General features: G+C 44.1%; 1 long non-coding RNA gene across 5 annotated transcripts; it reads right to left on the minus strand.

Moving 5' to 3' along the window:
- Positions 1 to 722: 722 nt before the first annotated feature.
- Positions 723 to 26254, minus strand: LOC130276979 (uncharacterized). 5 transcript variants are annotated; one of them, XR_008845321.1, is made up of 4 exons: positions 26240 to 26254; positions 24049 to 24190; positions 4711 to 4893; positions 723 to 4485 (listed from the first exon to the last, which is right to left on the minus strand). It is a non-coding gene; the product is annotated as an uncharacterized LOC130276979 (long non-coding RNA). The 5 variants fall into 5 exon arrangements; XR_008845322.1 differs by lacking the exons at positions 24049 to 24190; positions 26240 to 26254 and adding an exon at positions 14409 to 14423; XR_008845319.1 differs by lacking the exons at positions 24049 to 24190; positions 26240 to 26254 and adding an exon at positions 5329 to 5343.
- Between the last annotated feature and the right edge of the window lie 837 nt (positions 26255 to 27091).

Here is a 27091-nt window from a genome sequence, read left to right on the forward strand (position 1 = left end):
ATGGAAAGGAATGCATTGATGGATAATTCCATTCATGGCGGCATTTACAAGAAGTCCTTGAGAACCTGCCATCTGTTAATTTTTCTTTAGATTTTAGTATTGGGTGGTAGGAGGATACCACCAGAGCAGAGTTCTCGGACAATATATAGATTGAGTACCTCCAACTGCTTTTCTCGAAGTATTCCAATGTAGTGAGTCAGCATGATCGTACAAAGAAAGAAAGCCGGCCACTCACCATAGTCCATCATTAATACTCACATTAGAGGTGGGGGAGAGGGGAGGGTACAGAAAGGCAACAAGCTCCGTTTCACACTTAGCAAGTGCTTCTGGATGGAAGAAGCACTTGCTAAGTGCGAAACAGAGCTTGTTGCCTTTCTGTACCCCCAACCGCCCATTTCTTCTCCCCCACCTGTAATGTGTAATTATGCTGGAATAAAGCTTGCAGATGGACTATGGTGAGTGGCCAGCTTTCTTTCTTCTTACAATCGTGCCGTTTTATGCATTCTACCTGTAGCCAGAGCATTACTATCATCTACCAGCAACACCTGCCTAAGCCCCAGGAGCCAACTTCCAGATATACTGCAGTGCCGAACAAGTCACCTTGCCAATGTAATGGGTACATACAGTAAATCTAACTAGATACAAAACAATGGCACTTACCAAATCCATAAAAAAATAAAAAAAATAAAATGTATAAAATGAATAATCAAAGTGAAACAAGCTGGATTTCAATAAAAAAAACTGAGCTTTTATTAAGAGCTGAAAATAGTAAATTAGTCAATATAAAACATTTCACTTGAACCTCAAGTACAGTTTGAAGCACCTTTATAGCCTTAATCGTGTAAACGTTTCTATAAAAGGAAGACCCTTTGAACTAGCTGTCATAATAGTACGCAAACAAAAGCCACTCATTCACCTACATAGATGCATTTTAAACTACCATCATCCTATAATGTAACCCCAGCATTACACTTCAACTACTGCAGAAACCAAAGCGTCTCAGAACAAGACATGGCACTGAATCATCGTAAGGTAACACGATTTATAACAAGTTCTTAGCTTTTTTTTTTAATATTATATATATATATATTACTTTTACATAACGTTCCATAGTGCTATTATATGGTTGCATCATTTATGACATGACACAACCGCATCTGTTCAGCCAGAGATAGGAGCTTTGGTTAACAGAAGAAATTGTAGTGTTGTAACGATCTGTGGTTGTATATGCTGGTGTGACCATTTAAGATTAGTATATAGATTTTATATTTGACAGTTTTAGTGCATAGCATTTATTGCATGTTTGATGAATAAGGTATTAATTGATACTGTATTGTATTACTTAAAGTGGTGTTACCCAGTGAGAAGGATTTTATATACCACAAACATTTAACAGATATACTTTCATTGAGTCATGTTGCACTTCAGTTTCAGGTGTTTTATGAAAGAATGGGATCCTACTTAAGCGCCGTTTGTGTGGGAGTGCCATCATTTGTTATTGCTAGTGATTCTGCTCACTGAAGAATGTGTTTTTATTTTATTTTTTTTAAGCGGGGAAGCTTCCTTATTGGTTGTAGAGAACTCCTCATGGGAAGTGTAAATTCTTATGTAGCTGGTCCGAAGCATGTTCCAGGGTTATTTGTAGTTGTAAATAAAGTATTTGATGAGTTTCTGTTATTTCTGGCAGTAGAGTTAACTGGACTTCCTCCTTTTAAATGTTGTATTTGTGTTATATGAATATTGTGCAGTTAAATGGGAGTTTATCATTTGATACCTCATTCAGCAAATACACCATCACATTTTTTCATCTATAAAGACACATCTAAATTCCCTGTAAACACTGACACGTATTGACCTCACCTCTGAAATCTTAGAATTAACCACAGGAGGCAGATAGGATCAAATAAGAGCTCAACACGTACAAAGCACAGATTTGGAAAACATACATACAAACTATATGCTCATCTGGCACAATAAAGCTATAGGCTTGGCACATATGTAGCACACATTACAGCAAAAGTCATCAATTAACTGAAAATTACATGATATTCACAGGATTCCCCCCCAAATACAAAACTGTCACTTTTCTAAAATATGAATGTTACACATTATACTTTGAAATTAGGAATTTAAGATATTGCTTTGGCACGAGTTCTTGACGTGGGTAACAGTATCAGGTATCACACTTACACAAGAGTTCTTAACTGGATAGATTAGATCTTCAAGACGTAAAGAATTAAGTTCATCAGACTAAGCAAGCCCTTAAAGGGCTAAGACAAGTAGGAGGGGGGGCGCACTAGGTGCTCATCTTTATTAGGGGATGGGGTATACGATGTTGGCAAGCACCAAGGAGTCCTTCCACTGACTGGTAGTAACAGAACTTTGGGATGAAGAATACCATAGAGGCACATGTAGGGAAGACCTCTTGCTCAGATGGTTACCGACTGAAGCTTTTAAGAGCACTCTAGATGCTCATCTTTATTAGGGGCCCAAGGCTATCACATATGATGATTGAATCGGCAGGAACCAAGGAGTCCTTCCACTGACTGGACAGTAGTAATGGGCCTTTCGGATGCAGAAAGCCACTGGCACATGTAGGGAACACCTCTGGCACACAAGGTAGGGACTCAAGCTCCTAACGGTACACTGGACATCACAGGCTAAGGTAACCATCATCTAAGGATCCACTGTAGTTCTTGGCAGGAACCGTGGTAGCACTTGACATGTGGGAGTGTTCTGTAAAGAATCTAAAAATATCCATTTATAACCCCCTCCCACCACCCACAGTAAATGGCTATACCACCTTCCCTATTTAGTTAACTACGCCCCTATGTGGAAAAAACTACAGACCATTACCCCCACCTCCCCCTTTTAGATTGGGCAATAGCTAAAACTGGGTAACCCCACATAGACCAGGAACCTAAAAGTAAACTAGATATCAAAATAATGTAATATACCAGCGTCAAATGCCTTTAAAAACCAGTTGGACCCAAGCTCTTAACGGTAACACATAGGGCCATCGTACATCACATAAGGAAAGCATCATCTAAGGATCCACTGTAGTTCTTGGCAGGAACATGTAGCTGCTTGACATATGGGTGTATTCTGAAAAGAATCTAAAAATATCCATTTATAACCCCGCCCCACACCCACAGTGATTTGATACACCCTACATGTAGCTAGCCACTCCCCATTAAGGTTTTGGAAAATGCCGTTTCTTTTAAGGATAAAAAAAAAAAAACTCACTACTGTCCATAGGTTGTATCTGGTATTGGAGCTCAGCTTTGGTGAAGTTAATGTGACAGAGCTGCAGTACTACACACAACCTGGGAACAGGAGCAGTTCAGGGGGGGGGGGGGGGGGTTAGATGCAGAAACTAAGCAGTTTACTCCCACCTAAAATTGGAACCCTCAAAGTAACCCCAATACCGAAAGTGTTATATACCAGTATCAGATGCCTGAGAAAGACTTCTTTAGCATGTTACTTGAACATTTTAGATTAAAGAACTGCTGATGGAGATTTTTTGACTTCAAATAGTTCATTATACCTGTAAAATAAAATTAGGAGAAAACTCAATGCCCTCTGCCCCCCTCCCCCCAGAAAGCGCTCATCTAATGTCCTTTTAAAAAGGAAAACTGTCAGCTTGCTCCCCCCTGCATTAACCAGCAGTACATGCTGGTAGTGCAGGGGACACCGATGAGTTTGATACCTACCATGCCCAGATCTGCCCCGCCTTTTGGCAGAAATCCTGATTTTCTGGATATGCTAGTTAGGTGCTAACTGGCACTCTGACATCAGCACCGCCTGTCTGCAGCGCTGCCCAGCTCATTAATATTCCACCCCTGTCATGAAGAGGCGGAGGGAGGGGGAGGAATATCAATGGGCTGGGCGGTGCTGACATCAGAGTGCCAGTAACCCCACCTGTGCCAGTTAGCACCTAATTAGCATATACAGAAAATCGATAATTCTGCCGAAAGGCGGGGCAGATCCGGGCATGGTAGACATGAAACTAATCAGCGTCCCCTACACTACCAGCAAGTACCACTGGTTAATGCAGGTGGAGCAAGCTGACAGTTTTCCCTTTAATAGCTGGAGCATATACTGCCACCTAGTGGTAACTAACATTCATTTCACAAACAATAGGCACAGCCCCACCCTTTACAGTCTACATCAGTGTTTTCCAACCAGGGTGCCTCCGGCTGTTTCAAAACTACAACTCCCAGCATGCCCGGACAGCCAAAGGCTGTCCGGGCATGCTGGGAGTTGTAGTTTTGAAACAGCCGGAGGCACCCTGGTTGGAAAACACTGGCCTACATAACTCAACACTTCACCTCCGTTAAGATAAACATGTCCATATACACCTGTATCCTGACGGAATTTTAGATTCAACTCCTAGGCAGGGCTTCTGAGCACGCCAATACATTCTTCCCTATGGATGGATCATGTTCCTGCACACTTCATACGATTATCTTCTCTTGACAGATCCTAAGGACCATAAAAGGACCACACACTCATGAAGTATGCCCCACTGATACCACAGATCACCATCCCGCCCACACACACATTAGACTACACATTCTAAGAATCTTCGGAAAAGTTCTTTAACATAATAAACAAATTCACACTTGGGTTAATAACCTTGACCTAAACTTTATATGCATCCGATGTGAGTTTCATACTCACCACAGCAGAGGCTGCTTATATACATACCATGACGGCTCCTGGAGTACGACTGAGGCAGCTACGCATCGCCAGCTCCACGGCCATCCACTTCTTTCTTCCTCTCACGTCCCGTCCGCATTCTACCAGATCTCCTTGAGGGCAGTCTCCTTATATAGACACACAGAGCAGCGTGGCAGTACTACGATTTTCCGCAGTAATCCTTCCGCCAAGCTATTAAAAAAAAAGTCCCAACTGCGTCATATGTTTTCCTCGGCTCATTTCTTTATGTATCCTTCTGAAACTTCATGGGGAAGCATTACGATTCAAGCTAAATTCCCCCCTATAAAGAATATCCACAAAAATCCGAGTCCTCGCATATAATGAATGACGAGGCAATGGAAATTTCCAGACTCGCTAGTAAACTCCCTTCACGCATGCGCACCTACTTTTAAGCGCCTAGTTACAATTAACTCAAAATTTTACGGGTACGGTAACTTTTCACATTAGACAGAGACATAGGAATGATATATAAACATACATAAAGGCACTTGAATTGTTTTATTTTTAAAGGTTGTCGACGAGTAAATGTCAGTGAATGGTTTTTACTGGGCGGAAGAATACATAACATAAACAACTGCATAGCGGAGGGATTTCAGTTCGCATTACCTCATCGTGGGCTAAACGACGAAGCGGGCGGATGAATATTCAGTGCGACTAGGTGGGGATGCGGCGAAAACCGGTTTGAACTGGATTTTTCTTGCTCATGAATAGTAAACAAAGGAATTTTCTAGTGCGACACAACTTTCTAGAATGTGAACTATTCATGTAGATGGGGAACGTAATGGTGCTAGGTGTTATATAAGAAGGGATTACTAGAAGTAAAGGAACTAATGGGGAAGAAAAAAAGATTGGGTAGGCTTTGTTCTGTGTTGGTGATGGATCGTTCATGACATTTTCTGTCAAAATTCCTTCAAAAAGTAGCTCAGTTTTTTTTTCAAGTAAAATGATGTCTAACCAATATCATAGTCAATTAGAGCCATCAGCTGCTGTTGGTGGTTGTGAATCACCATTGTTATTTTAGTTGTCCTATGGTGGTGTGGAGCACAGTTGTAGATGTAACTAGACAGCTGTATGTGCCTTAAAGAGGTTGGTTTTGTAAGGGTAGATCCACACTGCATTCTTAACCGAAAACGGGGTGCCGACGTATGCTGTTAACGGGAGCAGCGGACCCCATTCACTTCTATGGGATGTATATGCTATTTTAAGCTAACTCAAAAATGGAGGATGCTTTTGACATAGCATATACTTTACGAAAGGAGTCACTAGGGCACTCTGGCCATAGAAGTGAATGGGGTCTGCTAGCCCTGTTAACAGTGTGTGACAGCGTCCCGTTTTCGGCAGGATGCCGTCTGATAGGATTAATGTGGCAAGAACGCAGTGTGGACCTAGCCTTTTAGTAATAATAAATAAAAAAAACTATGTACCATATATGCCGGCGTATAAGACGACTTGGCGTATAAGACGACCCCCAACTCTTACGATTAAAATATAGAGTTTGGGATATACTCGCCATATAAGACTACCCCTCCTACCACGATGTACGGTAGGACCCCCTATTAAGTTGCCAGTTCCCCCACATTAGTAGGCAGTTCCCCCGCATTAGTAGGCAGTTCCCCCGCATTAGTAGGCAGTTCCCCCACATTTGTAGGCAGCTACCCCCACATTTGTAGGCAGCTACCCCCACATTTGTAGGCAGCTACCCCCACATTTGTAGGCAGCTACCCCCACATTTGTAGGCAATCTCCCCACATTAGATCAGCATTTCCCCCACAATAGTAGGCAGCTCCCCCACATTTGTAGGCAATTCCCCCACATTAGATCAGCATTTCCCCCACAATAGTAGGCAGCTCCCCCCACAATAGTAGGCAGCTCCCCCCACATTTGTAGGCAGCTCCCCCCACATTAGGTCAGCAGTTCCCCCACAATAGTAGGCAGCTCCCCCCACATTAGATTGGCAGCTCCCCCCAACAGACATTCAGCTTCCAGCCATATACAGTGTATGGCTGCAGGCTGTATGTCTGTACTGGTCTGCCCCACAGTGTTCTGATCACCATCTACTGCTGTGGCCTATGGACCATAGCAGTAGGTGCCGGGACCGGGGAGCGGTGACCGGATCATTTAAGATAGCAGGGTCGGTCACTCACCAGGCCCCGGCCGGCGCGTCTCCTCCTGCGGTCCTCCTGGTCCTGCGCTCCTCTGCCTCTATGGTTGTAAGCACGGGACGACACTGACGTCCCGTGCGTACAACCATAGAGACGGAGAACCAGACCGAAGGAGGATCGCAGGAGGACACATGCCGCCGGGGAATGGTAAGTGACCGGCGGACGTCCTTATGTCCCGAAAAGATTTTTCGGGACACAGGGATGTCCGGCATAGGAATACCTATGATTATCTGCCCGGGTCGGCTCCCGTGTGTCACTGCAGGCGGGGGCCGGCCAGAGCAGGTAAAAACTAATACTGTATACTAAAAACCAGGGGGCCTCCAGCTGTTGTAAAACTACAACTCCCAGCATGCCCGGACAGCCTTTGCCATGATGGGAGTTGTAGTTTCACAACAGCTGGAGGCACCCTGGTTTTTAGTATACAGTATTAGTTTTTACTTGCTCTGGCCGGCCCCCACCTGCAGCCACACACGGGAGCCGGCCCGGGCAGATAATCAGAAGTGTTCCTATCCTGGACCTCAATACCCGGCGTATAAGACGACCCCCGACTTTTCAGAAGAAAATTCGGGGTTAAAAAGTAGTCTTATACGCCGGGATATACGGTAGGCCATATAGTAGGGAATTACTTTAGCAGTGTGTCCCCAACTGTTGCAAAACTACAACTCCCAGCATGCCCCAACTGTGAGCTGTCAGGGCACACAGGGAGTTGTAGTTTTGCAACAGCTGGAGGATTACTAGTTGGGAAACACTGCTTTAGCTCAATTCTACAATATCTATGATGATTGGAGTTTTAGTTTTGCAACAGCTGGGGAGCTGCGGATATAGGAACACTGCTTTAGCTACTAAAATCTTTAGTAAAATCCTGTCATAGGGTGGGTTCACACTACGTTTTCTCCCATACGGGAGCGCATACGGCAGGGGGAGCTAAAACCTCGCGCTCCCGTATGCCTTCGTATGCGCTCCCGTATGTAATTCATTTCAATGAGCCGGCCGGAGTGAAACGTTCGGTCCGGTCGGCTCATTTTTGCGCCGTATGCGCTTTTCCCCCGGACCAAAAACTGTGGTCAACCACGGTTTGAGGTCCGGTCGTAAAAGCGCATACGGCGCAAATATGAGCCGACCGGACCGAACGTTTCACTCCGGCCGGCTCATTGAAATGAATGACATATGGGAGCGCATACGAAGGCATACGGGAGCGCGAGGTTTTAGCTCCCCCCTGCCGTATGCGCTCCCGTATGGGAGAAAACGTCGTGTGAACCCAGCCATAGATGAGCTTGCAGAATAATGCCATGCTGGAAGGTAAGGTGTTCATGTTTGTATATCACGAGTGGCATAAAAATAATAAAAGTGAAATATTCAGGTAAGATATGCCCCTATTTTGTCATTTTAGCCTTTTTTACCATAAAGCACCAGTTTTGTTTTGTATTGGGTAATTGCTTATTAGGGAGCTATGCCAGTCTTCATATACATGCCCATGACTAACAAAAAGGGAAACTGTCACCAAACTTATGCTGCCCATACCTGAGGGCAGCACAAACCTGTTGATGGGACCTTTAGTAAGACACTATAGTAATTTTATCTATAGCTGCTGTACATCTGATAAAACCTCTGCAATCCCTGCAATATTCATAAGCTACCACCATGACCCACACTAGGGGTGTGAATCGCCAAGAATTTGGCGATTCGATTCGAATCGCGATACCAGTGTGGCGATTCGATATATCGCGATATATCGCGATACCGTCTAGGTGACGATACATCGCGATATATCGCCCACCTGGGAGCATTCATAGATCCCAATAGACGCCGCTGTCAGCTTTGACAGCGGCGATCTAGTACTCCGGGCTGCAAAATAAAATAAAACACACTTTATCTTACCTGCCAACGAGCCCGCGGAGCTCCGGTACAGTCCGGTACAGGTGTTCGGTCCCCGGGCTGTATTCTTCTTACTTCCTGTTAGTCCGGCACGTCACATGGAGCTTCAGCCTATCACCAGCGGAGGCGGGACATCGCTGCGGCTGGTGATAGGCTGAAGCTCCATGTGACGTGCCGGACTAACAGGAAGTAAGAAGAATACAGCCCGGGGACCCAACACCTGTACCGGAGCTCCGCGGGCTCGTTGGCAGGTAAGAAAAGTGCGTTTTATTAAAAATTCCACATCCCTAAAAGAATCGATTCAAAAATATTTTGAATCGATTCTGTATCGGCAAATGAAAAATCGCGATTATCGCGAGAATCGATTTTTTCTTACATCCCTAACCCACACACACACATCAGTGATTGGCAGTGTTCTGTCATTATTGTGCATGGACAGAATGCTGCCAATTACTGACAGCTGGGCAGGAAAGAATAGCAGTTCATAAATGTTGCAGACTACATGCGCTAAGTAATCCAAATTGAATAACACGGATTTTATCAGATGTACAGCAGCTATGAAGATAACTATATGTAGTGTCTCAATCCGGGCCGCTGTCATAAGGTTTATGCTGCACTCAGGTAGGGCAGAATTAATTTGGTGACAAGTTCTGTTTAAAGAGTACTTGTCATCAAACCATATTTTCTAAACTAACTTAAATTATATTCCCTAACTACACCCCCTCCTGCCCTTAAATTTCTCCTTGCTCACATTGTGTGACCTCCCGACAGGAGAAAGTGGGCGTTCCCCAGCAGGTGCCAACGTCACTAAACCCAGCAAGAGCTGTGTCTCACCATGTCCCCCCCACACACACATACACTTCCTGAGTTTGGTCTCCTGCCAGGCCGGGAGGAGACTAACTGTTAGACTTGTGCAGGAACAGAGCCACCTAGTGGCCATTTCCTTTTTTTTTTTTATCAAATTAAAAACAGGTTGAGTATTTTAACAGCAAGTAAATAGCAAAGTGTTTTATAATTACATATACAGGTACATATACAATATATTAAAAGTTTAGTTTGGTGACATGTACTCTTTAACCCCTTAAGGACTCAGGGTTTTTCAGTTTTTGCACTTTCGTTTTTTCCTCCTTACCTTTTAAAAATCATAACCCCTTCAATTTTCCACCTAAAAATCCATATTATGGCTTATTTTTTTTTGCATCACCAATTCTACTTTGCAGTGACATTAGTCATTTTACCCAAAAATTCACTGCGAAATGGAAAAAAAAATCATTGTGCGACAAAATCGAAGAAAAAAACGCCATGTTGTAAATTTTGGGGGCTTCCGTTTCTACGCAGTGCATATTTCGGTAAAAATGACACCTTATCATTATTCTGTAGGTCCATATGGTTAAAATGATACCCTACTTATATAGGTTTAATTTTGTCGTACTTCTTGAAAAAATCATAACTACATGCAGGAAAATGTATACGTTTAAAAATGTCATCTTCTGACCCCTATAACTTTTTTATTTTTCCACGTACAGAGCGGTATGAGGACTCATTTTTTGCGCAATGATCTGAAGTTTTTATCGGTATGATTTTTGTTTTGATTGGACTTTTTGATCACTTTTTATTCATTTTTTAATGGTATAAAAAGTGACCAAAAATACGTTTTTTTTTTTATTTGGAATTTTTTTGCGCGTACGCCATTGACCATGCCGTTTAATTAATGATATATTTTTATAGTTCGGACATTTACACACGCGGCGATACCACATATGTTTATTTTTTTTTATTTACACTGTTTTCTTTTTTTTATGGGAAAAGGGGGGTGATTCAAACTTTTATTAGGGAAGGGGTTAAATGACCTTTATTAACACTTTTTTTTAACTTTTTTTTGCAGTGTTATAGGTCCTATAACACTGCACACACTGATCTCCTATGCTGATCTCTAGCGTGTATTAACACGCCTGTGATCAGTGTTTTCGGCGCTTGACTGCTCCTGCCTGGATCTCAGGCACGGAGCAGTCATTCGTCGATCGGACACCGAGGAGGCAGGTAAGGGCCCTCCCGGTGTCCTGTAAGCTGCTCGGGATGCAGCGATTTCACCACGGTGGTCCCGAACAGCCTGACTGACTAGCCGGGATAGTTTCACTTTAGAAGCGTCGGTCAGCTTTGACCGCCGCTTCTAAAGGGTTAATACTGCACATTGCCGCGATCGTCGATGTGTGGTAAGGGGTTAAGGGTACCTTCACATGTACAACATCTGCTGTATATTTTCTGCAGCTGGTTTTGCTACCCATTGAAATCTGTCTTCTTGCTCTGATTACCGCTGAGTCAGCGGTGGTATAGTGCTTCAGTTCAGGGGAGAGCACGATCTACCACCACTCTCCCCTGCTTCTAGGGTATTACACAGAGCAAGGAGGACACAGAGGTGAATTGGCCAGAAGCAGGGGAGAGCGTGGATGAATCGCGCTCTCACCTGCCTACACTCGGGGGACAAACACAGTTTTCACCACTGAGGCAGGAGAGCACTGCCGGATATCACGCTCTCCCCTGCCGAGGGGGGGAGAATAAAAGTGCGCTCTGTAATTGGCTGAAGCAGCTTTTGAATAGTCAATGCTGATCAGCCAATCACATAGGAGGCGAGAGAGGGGTAAATCAATATTTATCAGATGGGACGGGCAGAGGCAGTGCTCGGGGCGGGCTGCTGAACTCCAGGCAGCTGAGGGTTTTGTGGGAATTCTTTAAGTCACGGCCTGAATGGGGGTCGCAAGTCATCAGAAATCTGAACTGCAGAGCTTCCTGTCTGACGAAAAAATGGGTGATGTAAGTGATTTACTAACTGATATAACTTTAAATTCTGCACCTAAATCTGTACAATTTTTCTCCGTGAGACATCTCCTTTAAGGAAAATTCTCCCTCGAATTGAGCATGCACTCTCTTCTCTATGGGGCGTCCGAGCATTGCAAAGCATGAGCTATCATGTGGATAAGAAGACAACGCTTTTTAGACTAGAAAAGGTTGATTGTAATGTTTTTTATTAGAATCACTTGAAATCCACTAAACATATCTGCTCCCATAATCAGTACTTTTCCAAGTAGGACAGTAGTTGAGTGATGTGAAAATACCAAACTGTCTTAGGCTGGGTTCACACCACGTTTTTCAAATATGGTTACCGTATACGGTTTTCCGCTAAAAAACGTATAGCAAAAACCATATACAACCGCATGACTCCGAATTAAAACATATACGGTTTTTCCCCGTATACGGTTCCAAAACGTATGTACGGTTCTATCCATTTGCATCCGTTTTTGCCAACGGTTTTGCTATTTTGTTGGAATTAATTTTCCAGCAATTTAATAAAGTTACTATTGTTCTATTGAAATTCCAAAGGATGTGGGAGTGGGATGTCTGGGATGAATTCTAGAAAGATCTGCGCATGTGTCAACTCCAAAAATGGATTAGAAAAACCGCGTGCAACCGTATTCTGAAATTCTGTGTACGGTTCTCATAGACAACAATGTTAAAAGAATCGCATACGGTTCACATACGGTTTTCCAACCGGAGACAAAAACGTGGTCTACAGCGTTTTTGCCTACTGTTGAAAAATCAGCAAAACCGTATCCGAGGCAAAACGGATGCAACCGTACACAACATTTGGAATAAGGTTTACAATGCATTCTCTATGCATACGGTTTCGGTCGTATACTTTTTTTTTCCGGAAAACCGTATATGGTTACAGTATTTGAAACACGTGGTGTGAGCCCAGCCTTAAATGGGTAATTCAGGAAAAAAAATGTATTTCTCATATATGTCCTGGCTGCGGGAGTAAAAATAAACTTTTTCTTACCTTCTGCCACTCCCCCGATGCCGCTGAAATCGGCATCCCGTCCTCCAGCCCTAGTCTTCTTCCAGGAAAGAGGCCAGGGCCTGATACATGAATATAGAAAGACTAAAAACAAGGTGCGCTCTTTGTGCAGACAGTTTATGTATTTTTGCTTCAATGTGCGCAAAAAATTGGAGGCTTACCGGATGGTGTTGTGCTCAGGGTACAACACCTCTGCAGGCATGTAGACTCACAAAAGTGGAGGTCAGCAGCCACGGTTTCCTTTCCAGGTCCCTCTCGGTCAACTGGATGAGTATAAGCAGTGGCGGATATAATCCAAGAAAAATATGAAATACCATAGGGCACTTCTCCTCCACGGCTTTTGTAGAGCTTTCTTGTAAAACCCAGATCATCAAGTAGTTGTCGGCCAGAGACATCACTTTTTTTCCATTGCCTAATGGTTCCCAAGTGACACTTACTGGAGCCCCATTTACAAATAGGTAAAATATTTGTAAATGGCGCTCCAGTAAGTGTCACTTGGGAACCATTGGGCGATGGGAAAAAAAGTGATGTCTCTGGCCGACAACTACTCTGGAATTTACAAGAAAGCTCTACAAAAGCCGCAGAGGAGAAGCGCCCTATGGTATTTTCTATTTTTCTTGGATTAAATCCGCCAGGGCCTTATACATGACACTGTTGCTCAGCCTATCACCAGCCAAAGCATTGCTGTGGCTGACGATTAGCTGAGCACAGTGTGACGTGTTGGGCCCCAAAACCTGAAAGACGACTGGGGCTGGAGGATGGAGACAGATTCCAGCGACAACAGTGGAGAGGCTGAAAAAGTTTTTTATTCTGGCATCCCAGGCATATAGAATAAATCAAAATTTGCACTGTATAACCACTTTAAAATGGTTACCTAGCGTGCAGTTCGTATACACATAGGGGGACATGTATCATTGCATTTAGACCATTTTTCACGTCTACAAATTTTGCGCAATTGCGCTTTTTTTGCATAGAGCTGCGTTTTTTTTGGTGGACAGTTTTCTAAAGTTGTCACCAGTTTGGTCTACCGTACACCAACTAATCCAGTGGACTGGTATTTATCAATTGCGCAAAAAAAAAGTAGATGGTTTTTTTTGCGCAATTGCGCTTTTTTGCAAGAAAAGTAGTCTAAACCTAAGAGTGCTAGCAAGGACTCGTAGAAAATGGCAGACGGTGGAAGATGCAGGTGGGGGATGCAGGAGCCGTCTCTCAGCACTGCAGTACTACAACTACTCCCATCATGGGACAGAATCTGTCCCATAATGGGAGTAGTTGTAGTACCGGAGCGCTGAGAGACGCACATCCCCTGTCTGCGGGACTCTATTGTGACTGTTAGGACTACTACTCCCATCATGGACAGACTCTGTCCATGATGGGAGTTGTAGTCCTGGGACTGAAGGACAGATCGCAGCAGGTCATTCTCCAGAGACCCGCTGCGATCTGCATTTATTAACTTAAAAAGCCGGTGGTATATGCGGCTCCACTGCGCTGCCGCCGGCTCCTGTATACAGATGTCACGATTCATAATCCCCGCCTCCGGGAGAGGGGAGCTCTGATTGGTGGAAAGCTATTCATCACTATTAGCCAATCAGAGCTCCTGTCTTCTGGCGGGGATTATGAATTGTGACAGGTCTATACAGGGGAGCGAGTGGAGCCACTTCTACAGTACTGTATATAATTGTTATGTGTATTGTACCACCCCCCCCCCCCAGACTAATACTGACCACTTCTATAGTGAGCGCTGGGACCACTGTGTGATTGACAGGTCCCCAGCGCAAGTGTCCGGCCCCACTGACCTTTACATGTTATAAATGTTTATGATACACACTGCCCGTCCTCCTCTTCATTCTTCTGATACCGGAGACGAGCGGCTTCTGCTTACACTATAGTCAGAGCGCCCCCTGCCGTTGTCTGGCCCCAGCCCTGTGCAGTGTGGAGGCCGGGAGGGGGCGCTCTGTCTATAGACTATGATACAGAAGCCGCGCGTCTCCGGTATGAGAAGAATGAAGAGGAGGACGGGCAGTGTGTATCATAAAGATTTATAACATATAAAGGTCAGTGGGGCCGGACACTTGCGCTGGGGACCTGTCAATCACACAGCGGTCCCAGCGCTCACTATAGAAGGGGTCAGTATTAGTCTGGGGGGGGGGGGGTACAATACACATAACAATTATATACAGTACTGTAGAAGCGGCTCCACTCGCTCCCCTGTATAGACCTGTCACAATTCATAACCCCCACCAGAAGACAGGAGCTGTAATTGGTGTATAGTGGTGAATAGCTTTCCACCAATCAGAGCTCCCCTCTCCCGGTGGCGGGGATTATGAATCGTGACATCTGTATACAGGAGGAGGGGGGAGGGGAGTGCAGCGTTGCCGCTGGCTTTTTAAGTTAATAAATGCAGATCGCAGCGGGTCTCTGGAGAATGACCTGCTGCGATCTGTCCTTCAGCCCGAGGACTACAACTCCCATCATGGACAGAGTCTGTCCATGATGGGAGTAGTAGTCCTAACAGTCGCAATACAGTTTCGCAGCTGGGGGATGTGTAAGAGCCATCCCTCAGCACTGCGGTACTACAACTACTCCCATCATGGGACACAACATTTCCCATGATGGGAGTAGTAGTCCAAGGGCAGACTGACGGATCTCAGGGGTCTCACTCTTGAGACCCCTTGCAACTTCTCCGCCCCTGCCCCCTAGTGATGACATCATTAGGGGGCGGAGCTTCACAGTCCAGGCCTGAAGCCAGGGTGGTAAGTATGGCTCTGTTCTCATTATGCGTTTTGCATAATGGGAACAGAGCCTTTTTGGCAGTGTGTTCCCAAACAGGGAGACTCCAGCTGTTGTTTACCTACAGCCCCCATGATGGGAGTTGTAGTTTAGCAACAATTGGAGGCTCCCTCTTTAGGAACACACTGCATTATGTGCGCTCTACCCAGGGGAGAGCGCCAAAAATGTCATTTCAGATAAGTGAATGCAGAGGACTACCTGAGATTCGGTGGAGTGTGACGATGACTAGCATTTTTTTAATGTCAATAAAAGGGTTAACGAGGGCTGTGGGGGAGTGTTTTTTTAAATCCATTTTTTATTTCATGTGTTGTGTTTTTTATAATTGAAATTTCAGGCTTAGTAGTGGAAGCCGTCTTGTAGACGGAATCTATTACTAAGCTGGGCTTAGCGTTAGCCCCGAAAACAGCTAGCGCTAACCCCCAATTATTACCCTGGTACTAACCGCCACAGGGGTGCCGGGAAGAGCCGTTACCAACAGGCCCGGAGCATCAAAAATAGCGCTCCTTGGCCTAGGCGGTAACAGGCTGGGGTTATTTAGGCTGGGGAGGGCCAGTAACAATGGTCCTCGCCCATCCTGGTAATGTCAGGCTGTTGCTGATTGGTTGGTGTCTGATTGACACTGAAAATATGGGGAAGCCTATGTGTTGTTTTTTTTGTAATAAAAAAAAGTGTGTGGTTCCCCATATTTTCAGTGTCAGTCAGATACCAACCAATCAGCAACAGCCTGACATTACCAGGGTGGGCGAGGACCATTGTTACTGGCTCTCCCCAACCTAAATAACCCCAGCCAGGAGCGCTATTTTTGACACTCCAGGCCTGTTGGTACTGGCTCTTCCCGGCAACCCTGTGGCGGTGGGTAACGGGGTAATAATTGGGGGTTAGTGCTAGCTGTTTTTGTGGCTAACGCTAAGCCCGGCATTGAAAAAAAAATGCATTTAAAAAAAAAAAACACTCCCCACACAGCCCTCATTAAACCTTTTATTGACATAAAAAAAAAGCTGGTCATCATCGCAATACACTGAATCTGACGTTGTCCTCCCCATTCACGTATCTGAAATGAGAAAAAAAAAGGTTAGGACATCATTTGCGATCTCACCTGGGGAGTGCGCCCATACTGCAGTGTGTAACAGGGAGCCTCCAATTGTTCTTGTCTGCCTACTGTATCCTGTATATACAGTCATCTATAGATGGCGGTATATACAGGAGAGCGCACAAAGATTTAACTCAGAACTGCAGTGTGGGTTAACTCTTTCCTTGCTGGGCTCCTGTATAGTATACATGGATACACTATGCCCCCTGTATACTATACAGTGGGCGGAGGTAAGTAGTGATGCTCTGCACCCTGTATATGTATATGCTATACATCACTCCTTACACTCCGTGGGGCGGGCGCTCTGCATCCGACCCATGGAGTAGTACCTGCAGTGAAAAAAATGCACACAGGGTACAAAAATGTTTGTTTCCGCACACCAGCAAAAATGCAAGAAAAAACACAAGGGGGGAGATTAATCAAAACCTATGTAGAGGAAGAGCGGTGCAGTTGCCCATAGCAACCTATCAGATTGCTCCTTTCATTTTTGTAAAGAAGCAATCTGATTGGTTGCCATGGGCAACTGCACTACTCTTCCTCTGTACAGTTTTTGATAAATCTCCCCCAAGAAAAATTACCAAAATGCAGGAAAAGCTGGGACCGTTTTTCAGGCGTTTTTGCTGGTGGACAAAAAAAAAACCTCAGTGGAATCCTGAAAAACAATAGAACAAAAGCCCAGCGTCCAGGATACACCACTATTCCTGTGAGGTGTAGAACAGGTCTACAAATAGAACTTTGTGGAGATTTAGACCATTGTACGAAATTTATCATGGGACTTGCACAAGTTTGATAAATTTGGAGAAATTGCTCCAAATTTAGACCAAACAAAATGATCTACAAAAAACGTCTACCAACAACAACATTGATACATCTCCCCCATAGTTGCTTTTTCACTTCTTAACAATATTTGAGAGCTAGTCTATTTATACTAGCTTTGTGATTAAAACTTTATTTCTAAGAGAAACATTAAGATTATTTATATAGGTTTTGTTATGTAATTATTTTGTAGTTAAATCTATTTTGTGGTATACAAAAAGCAATTGTTTTTGTATTGCATGTATGTGCTTGGTTTTGTCACTGCATGTTCTTTGTAATAGATGAGTCACTGGAAAATTCCAGTCTGGCTGAATTCCTAACCCGTTGCTCCCTTCCCCCTTCTGCTGCAGTAAAAAAACAAGCTGATCACATTGCAAGCCATCCTCAAACCCGGATGTTACCTCCTTACAAGGATTAGTCAGTATATTCTGGCTTTAACCTCTTTGTGGCCATTTTGATCGCAGCGTTCTGCTACTTAAGCTAATAATATCTATTTATAGGGACAATTCTGGGGCACTTTACAGTTCTGAAGGAATCTATACAGAAGAAAAATTGACATCCTACAACCTTACTACATAATAAATATAAAAAGCATTTGGGAATATATGCATACAGTATATCTACTGAACTCCATGCTTTGTCTATAGCTTTCTAATACAGTGGTCCCCCGACATACATTGGCCCTGACATACGATCGTTTCAGCATACCATGGCCCCTCAAAGGCAATTGTATGTTGAAGGCAGCATCAACATACATTGCTTCTGTTTGTGGGGGCCATCGCAAAAACGGCTAACCGGCAGTGCTGACTGCTTCAGCTGCCGCCAGATAGCTGTTAAATGTGCCCGGCTTAATGATACTTACATGTCCCTGCCACTCCGGCCCGTCAGTTTGGGGACATGTTTCATTGAATATATGTCTGTATGTTCCTCCATGTATGTGTCTGTATGTGTTCCCTCAATATACGATGGTTTCAACATACAATGGTCTGCCTGGAACCAGTTACCTTCATATGTTGAGGAACCACTGTATTTGCTGTCATCTCCAGTAAGTTAAACCACTTGCTGACTGAAAATCTATAACATGCTGTACATATACTACAACAAAAAAGATCATGTGATCCGAAATGACCCGTTCACTGCGTTTCGTCTGCTGTTTTGTTTTTATTGTGGCTATGCCACAAATTGCTTGTTTTATGTATTCCACAATAAAGATTAAGATTTTTTGGACTGCTGGCTGTTGTAGCTTGTTTGTGTAGTTTGGAGTGCTGGCAATGCACCATGTCCGGCTGTGCTGACTGCAAAATGGACTTGACTTCTACACTGCCCAAAAAAATAAAGGGAACACTAAGAAAACACATCCTAGATCTGAATGAACAAATTAATCGTATGAAATACTTTCGTCTTTACATAGTTGAATGTGCTTTCAACAAAAGTACACAAAAATAATCAATGGAAATAAAAATTATCAACCCATAGAGGTCTGAATATGGAGTCACACTCAAAATCAAAGTGGAAAACCACACAACAGGCTGATCCAACTTTGATGTAATGTCCTTAAAACAAGTCAAAATGAGGCTCAGTAGTGTGTGTGTGTGTGGCCTCCACGTGCCCGTATGACCTCCCTACAATGCCTGGGCATGCTCCTGATGAGGTGGCGGATGGTCTCCTGAGGGATGTCCTCCCAGACCTGTACTAAAGCATCAGCCAACTCCTGGACAGTCTGTGCTGCAACGTGGCATTGGTGGATGGAACGAGACATGATGTCCCAGATGTGCTCAATCGGATTCAGGTCTGGGGAACAGGCGGGCCAGTCCATAGCATCAATGCCTTCCTCTTGCAGGAACAGCTGACACACTCCAGCCACATAAGGTCTAGTATTGTCTTGCATTAGGAGGAACCCAGGGCCAACCGCACCAGCATATGGTCTCACAAGGGGTCTGAGGATCTCATCTCGGTACCTAATGGCAGTCAGGCTACCTCTGGCAAGCACATGGAGGGCTGTGCGGCCCCCCCCCCAAAGAAATGCCACCCCATTACTGAACCTGCTTTCATCCTTGAAGAGCACAGGGCACCAGTGTCGAATTTGCCAATCTTGGGGTTCTCTGGCAAATGCCAAACGTCCTGCACGGTGTTGGCCTGTAAGCACAACCCCCACCTGTGGACGTCGGGCCCTTATGGAGTCTGTTTCTGACCATTTGAGTGGACACATGCACATTTGTGGCTTGCTGGAGGTCATTTTTCAGGGCTATGGCAGTGCTCCTCCTGCACCTCCTTGCACAAAGACGGAGGTAGCAGTCCTGCTGCTGGGTTGTTGCCCTCCTATGGTCTCCTCCACATCTCCTGACGCACTGGCCTGTCTCCTGGTAGCACCTTCATGCTCTGTCCACTACGCTGACAGACACAGCAAACCTTCTTGCCACAGCTCGCATTGATGTGCCATCCTGGATGAGCTGCACTACCTGAGCCACTTGTGTGGGTTGTAGACTCCGTCTCATGCTACCACTAGAGTGAAAGCACCGCCAGCATTCAAAGGTGACCAAAACATTAGCCAAGAAGCATAGGAACTGAGAAGTGGTCTTTGGTCACCACTTACAGAACCACTACTTTATTGGGGGGGTGTCTAGCTAAATGCCTATAATTTCCACCATTTGTCTATTCCAATGTGAAATTGATTGTCAATCAGTGTTGCTTCCTGAGTGGACAGTGTGATTTCACAGAAGTGTGATTAACTTGGAGTTATATTGTGTTGTTTAAGTGTTCCCTTTATTTTTTTGAGCAGTGTGTTATCCTGATTAGGTGGGAGGGGAGGTTCAAATTTTTAGGGGATAGTGGAAATAGGGATGGAGAGTATAGTGTTAAAGGAAGTACATATTATGCTGTTATGAGTTAAATAATGTGTTAAATAGTATTGGTGTACAGGTCGGACAATTGTTGTACTTGTTCCTTTTGAGACTGTGTTGTGAAAATATAAATAAAGAATTAAAAAAAAAAAGTCCCCTATGGGGACTAAAAAAGTGTAAAATAAATGTAAAAAAAAAGTTTAAAAAAATTTGAAATTTCCGTCCCCCCAATAAAAATTTGAATTACCCTTTTTCCCCATATTAATACATAAAAGCTTTTAAAAAAAAAAACATATTTGGTATCGTTGCGTGCGTAAATTGCGTGCGCAAACGGTGTAAACGTGTTAAAAAAAAAGTAAACTTTCTGCTTTTTTGTCACATCAAACTGCAAATTTTTTAAATAAAAAGCAATCAAAAAGTCACATATGCAAATCTGGTACCAAAACAAACTACAGATCATGGCACAAAAAAAATAGCCCTCATAAATCCCTGAATACGGTAAAATAAGAAAGTTAGAGGTGGTCAATATAGGTACATTTTAAACATACTGGGGGACATGTATCAAAGATTTTACCCCTGTTTTGTGTGTATTTATTTTTAGCCCTTTTTTTGCGCATTTTTTTGCGCACGTTTTGGTAGAGCATGTCGTCCAGATGTGGCTGAAACAGGGTACCTTAGAGCTGCATATATGGTACACATGGATTTATTACCTGCATACTTTTCCTTTGCACCAAAAATTTTGACGCAAGTGCGTATTTTCCCCCGTAAATATAAGCCAACTTTAACTGCACGTAGCAATCCTTTCTATTTCTGAAGGAAAGTTCTACTAAGGAACCACCAGAATGTTTTTACTTTCCTATCTCAATTCCTCATTTGGTTTGCTTTATATTTTTACTCCTTGGTTATTCCAAAGCACTTTTAAAATAATTTGCATATAGAATATTTGTTTACAGTTCAGTTATTCATTAGATCACTTGGATATTGGTATTGTTATTTTATGATCCAACAATTTAAAACATTTACATAGGAAATGTTTGATATCTTACTTATCATTGAACAAGCTCCATCACATTAAAATAGCTTTGTAATCCACTTAACACTGTAGATCATTCTCCTTTTATTTTTAAAATTTACTGCTTTCCGTTATACTTTTCCCCAGCGCCCGGTAAGATGGTGGCTATCACTGATAGCCAGCCATCTTACCATGTGACCACGGGGGGTTCATCCCCCCCCCCCCCCCCAGCGATCGCTGCTATCAGCTAGTCAAATCTGACTAGCTGATAGCAGCGTTTCGCTATGAGAATACTTAGCGCGGTGTGTGAGTCCGGATCACGGGGATCGGGACACACACCGCTCTGCTAAGTGTCCCTTACCCATCCCCCGGCGTCACTTACCCGGCCATGCGGTGTCCCGAGCGGTCCCGGCGCGAGCGGCATCCTCCAGGCGGTCCCGGGGGTGGTGCGCGGGAGTTTGCAGCAGCAGGGCGGCATCTTCATTGACAGCAGTGAGATCGCCGTAAAGCGATATCACTGCTGCCTCTGGGAGTTTCAAAACTGCAACTCCCAGCATGCCCAGACAGCCTTTGACTTTCTGGGCATGCTAGGAGTTGTAGTTTTGCAACATCTGGAGGGCCACAGTTTGGAGACCACTGTATAATGGTCTCCAATCTGTGCTCTTCCAGATGTTCCAAAATTACAAATCTCTACATGCCCACTTTGTCGAGACATGCTGGGAGTTGTAGTTCTGTAACATCTGGAAGACCATAGATTGGAGACCATTATACAGTGGTCTACAAACTGTGGACCTCCAGCTGTTGCAAAACTACAACTCCCAGCATGCCCAGGCTGCCCAAGCATGCTGGGAGTTGTAGTTCGTCAACATCTGACCCTTCAGATATTGCCGAAATACAACTTCCAGCATGTCTGGCCATGCTGGGAATTATAGTTTTGCAACAGCTGGAGGCACACTAGTTGGGAAACATTGTTTGTTTCCTAACTCTTTTTCCCAACCCGTGTGCCTCCAGCTGTGTCTCCAAGCTATAACGCCCAGCATGCACTGACAGACCATGCATGCTGGGAATTGAAGTTGTACAACAGCTGGAGGCACACTGGTTTGGAAACACTAAGTTAAGTAAAAAACTTTCAAGTGTTTTGCAACCAGTGTGCCTTCAGCTGTTGCATAACTACAACCCTCAGCATGCATGGACTGCCAAAGGGCATGCTGGGAGTTGTAGCAGTATGCCTCCAGCTGTTGCATAACTACAAGTTCCAGCATGTCCTTCTGCTGTCACTGCATGCTGAGATTTGAAGTTTTTGCAACAGCTGAAGGCACACTGGTTGCGAAACACTGAGTCTGTTTCCGTGTTTCGCAACCAGTGTGCCTCCAGCTGTTGCAAAACTACAACTCCCAGCATGCACGGACAGCCAAAGGGCATGCTCGGAGTTGTAGTTTTGCAACAGCTGGATGTTCCCCCCCCCCCCCTCCCCCCAATGTGAATGGACAGGGTACGCTCACATGGGCGGAGGTTTACAGGGAGTGCTGCAAGATTGAAATGCAGCAAACTCGCTGTGAACCCCCGCCCGTGTGACTGTACCCTAAAAACACTACACTACACTTAAATAAAATAAGTAAAAAACACTATATATACACATACCGCTACACAGCCCCCCTCCCCTCCCCAATAAATATGAACAACGTCTGGTACGGCACTGTTTCCAAAATGGAGCCTCCAGCTGTTGCAAAACAACAACTCCCAGTATTGCCGGACAGCCATTGACTGTCCAGGCATGTTGGGAGTTTTGCAACAGCTGGAGGCACCCTGTTTGGGAAACACTGGCATAGAATACCCCTATGTCCACCCCTATGCAAAACCCTAATTTAGGCCTCAAATGCGCATGGCGGTCTCTCACTTTGGAGCCCTGTCGTATTTCAAGGCAACATTTTAGGGTCACATATGGGGTATCGCTGTACTTGGGAGAAATTGCCTTACAGATTTTGGGGGGCTTTTTCTCCTTTTACCCATTATGAAAAGGAACAGTTGGAGTCTACACCAGTATGTTAGTGTATAAAAATAAAATTATTTACACTGACATGCAGGTGTTGCCGCATACTTTACATTTTCACAAGAGGTAAATGGGGAAAAAAGATCCCCATTTTTTGGGACACAATTTAGCCAGAGTACGGAGATACCACATATGTGGGCGCAAAGTGCTCTGCGGGCGCACAACAAGGCCCATAAGGTAGAGTGCACCATGTACATTTGAGGTGATTTGCACAGGGGTGTCACAGATGTTAAATGAAGAATAAGGACATTGGTATAATTGATGTGTTATAATTGGGTGCAAAAAGTGGTATTATTGTGAGATTAAAACTCTACATAATGAAGAAAAAAAATTCTAAAACTAATAACGAGGACACATTTACTGTTTAGGTGCAGATACGCTGCAGACAAAGCTCCTACTAAATAGAGCTGCGGTGTAAATTTATGCTCTGAGGAGAATTCTAAATTTAAACGCAATTCAAAAAAGTAGCTGCACAAGAATGATAAATTTAACGCAGCTGCGCCAAATTTAGACAACAGGCAGAGGGGTAAAAAACTTCTATTATACACTGGAAATGATACATGTCCCCCACTGATTTTGTAAAAAAAAAAGTTTGAGATTTTTTAAAAGCAGTACAATAATAGAAAAGTATGTAACCATGGGTATCATTTTAATCTTTTTGACCCAGAGAACAAAGAAAACACATTTTTTACCATAAAGTGTACAGCGCAAAAACGAAGCCCCCCAAATCAGCAAAATTATGATTTTCATTTAAATTTCCTTACACAAAAAATAATTTTTTCGGTTTACCATACATTTAAAGGAGATATCCAATAGTGAAAAATCTGAAAATAAGTACCTGCCACAGGTTAGACCTTGACTCCATGATGCCACCGCACTTTTCATTATATGTCTGCCCCATCCCGTTTGTATGCTATGCCACTGTGAAAATAGCAGCACTTCCTGGTTATGGAGCCTGAGCTCCCATCATCCTCTTCACTCTGAAAAAAATTACTTCCTCTCAAGTCTGTAACATAATGTACACCCCCAAAGCCTGCCCATACAACGCCCTATTGTGCTGAATCTCTGCCCTTCTTATTGCTTACAGCTCCCCCCCCCTCTCTGTTTACACAGGACCTAAATTATCATGGGGAGGTTTCAAGTTTTCACAGGGAAAGCACTGAGCAGGAAATGTGTGAGGAGACATACTGCACTGCACGGGCTGGGGATGATTTCTATATGTGAGGAGACATATTACACTGCAGGGGCTGGTGGTGTATAGACTACAGGGAATAAATATCATACTGGGAGGATTTCTATCTGTGAGGGGGGGACGGGGGACTCCTGAATGACATGCTGGGAGTTGTAGTCCCTGTTATGTGTGTGTATGCTAGTGTTTCCCAACCAGGAAATGCTGGTAGTAGTAGTTTTGCAACATCTGGAGGCACCCTGGTTGGGAAACACTGGTGTAACATGATTGTATCTAGCCTATTCAGCATACACGTGTTTCCCAACCAGTGTGCCTCCAGCTGTTGCAAATCTACAACTCCCAGCATGCCCAAAGTCTGTCAGGGCATGCTGGGAGTTGTAGTTTTGCAACAGCTGGAGGCACACTGGTTTGGAAACACTAGCATACACACACATAACAGGGACTACAACTCCCAGCATGTCATTCAGGAGATCCCCCCCCTCACACATATAAATCATCCCCAGTATGATATTTATTCCCCTGCAGTCTATACATCCCCAGCCTGTGTGATATGTCTCCTCACACACATCCTCCCTCCCTCCCCTCCCCCCATGCAAACTTGAAACCTCCCCATGATAAGTGAGGTCCTGTGTAAACAGAGCTGGGAGGGGAGGGGCTGTGTCAGTACTCATTCTCCCCCTCACACTTCTCCTGGCTTACAGCACGGCACCCACGTGACCAGGCTCAAGCAGGACTGCTGTGATTGGTTCAATGTGTGAGTGCTGTGATTGGTGAGCACTCACATATTGAGAACTATGAGGAAAGGAATGACGAGCTGACCACAGGCTGTAGAAGAAGGGTAGGTCGAGATGCTGGATTATGCAGCACTTCCTGTCTAGAGAGAAATCACTGAAAAAGGTACTTTCCGTTCCAGATGGGTTATGTGAGTATATTACAAAGTTATATAACTTTTTACACTGTTGCTAACTGTATAGAATTTTTCACCATTGGACTACTCTTTTAAGGGTAAAATGAGTGATGTCATTACAAAGTACAACTGGTCACGCAAAAAACAAGCCCTCACATGGGTCTGGCAATGGAAATATAAAAGAGTTATGAATCATGAATTATTTTTTTTTTAGAAATGTTAGTAAAAGCCTTACATATGTTAAAGGGGAACTCTAGTACAGAACATCTTATCCTCTCCTACTCACAGGATAGGAGATAATTGTCTGATTGCAGAGGATCTGACCGCTGTGACCCCCTGCTATCTCCTGTCGTGCACCCTGGCTCTTCTCATGTACGGAGCGACTTCAGCACCATGCATGGATTACTGTCGACCACTGTGCGAAGAGGTGGCTGACACGTCCCTCCGTGTATCTCTATGGGAAAGCCGGAGATACAGCGTTCATGTATCTCTGGCTCTCCCATAGAGATACACGGAGGGACGTGTCAGCCACCTCTTCGCGCAGTGGTCGACAGTAATCCATGCATGGTGCTGAAGTCGCTCCGTACATGAGAAGAGCCAGGGTGCACGGCACGAGAGAGTGAGGGAGGGTGGGTCCCTGTGGTTGGACCCTGTGGATAGGGAATAATATGTTCTGTATCGGAGTTCCCCTTTAACAAAACACAATTCCTGAGGTAGGGGCCTCCGTTGTCATGTCAGCTAAATAGGACCCTGCATCACCCCACGTAGGTCCCGATCAGCCCCCCTAAAACCCACTGGCACCAGTAATTTGCACTTTTAGATGCCGCAATCAACTTTGATCACAGCATCTAAAGTGTTAGTTACGGACATTGCTGTGATCGCCGACGTCTGGAATTAACTGCCTTCTGGCTGCTGATAACAGCCATTACTTACCGGCTTTTAAGCGAGTTCAGCTCCATATCTCACTTCAAAGTCTTTTAGCATCCTCTAGGTGTTCAAAAATTATATGTATCTGATAAGAAAAATGGACTATATAAATTGAATTTCAAATAAAGACTAAAAACTATAATACTATTACTTCACATTTGACAGGTTACACTGTCATGAATGATACCTCCAAATGTCTGCTGCAGCTGCACTAGGACAGCAGGCTCTCTCCCTGTATATGAGGGTCCCTACCTGCAACCATCTCCGTCCGATCAGTGATCTGCTGTTCCATAGTGTTGAGCGGCATAGGCCATATTCGAATTCGCGAATATTCGCGAATATATGGACGAATATTCGTCATATATTCGCGAATATTCGCATATTCGTTATATTCTCGTTTTATTTTCGCATATGCGAATATTCACGTATGCGAAAATTAACATATGTGAATATTAACATATGTGAATATTAGCATATGCGTAAATTCGCTTATGCGAAAATTAGCATATGCGAAAATTCGCATATGCGAAAATTAGCATATGCGAATTTTCGCACGCCAGTCTCACACAGTAGTATTACAGCCTTCTTTACACCACACAAGCTGGAAGCAGAGAGGGGTGATCACTGTGATGTGTACTGTGAATAAAAATAAATAAATAAAAAAAATAAAAACGAATATTCGTAATTACGAATATATAGCGCTATATTCGCGAAATTCGCGAATTCGCGAATATGCGATATTCGCGAATAATATTCGAATTGCGAATATTCGCGAGCAACACTACTGTTCCATGCCTGCTCAGGTGGCTGAAGCAGCAGAGTGCAGATTACACTGATCAATGCTATGCTATGGAATAG

Source organism: Hyla sarda, chromosome 6 (assembly GCF_029499605.1).
Source record: "Hyla sarda isolate aHylSar1 chromosome 6, aHylSar1.hap1, whole genome shotgun sequence".
Lineage (NCBI taxonomy): Eukaryota > Metazoa > Chordata > Amphibia > Anura > Hylidae > Hyla > Hyla sarda.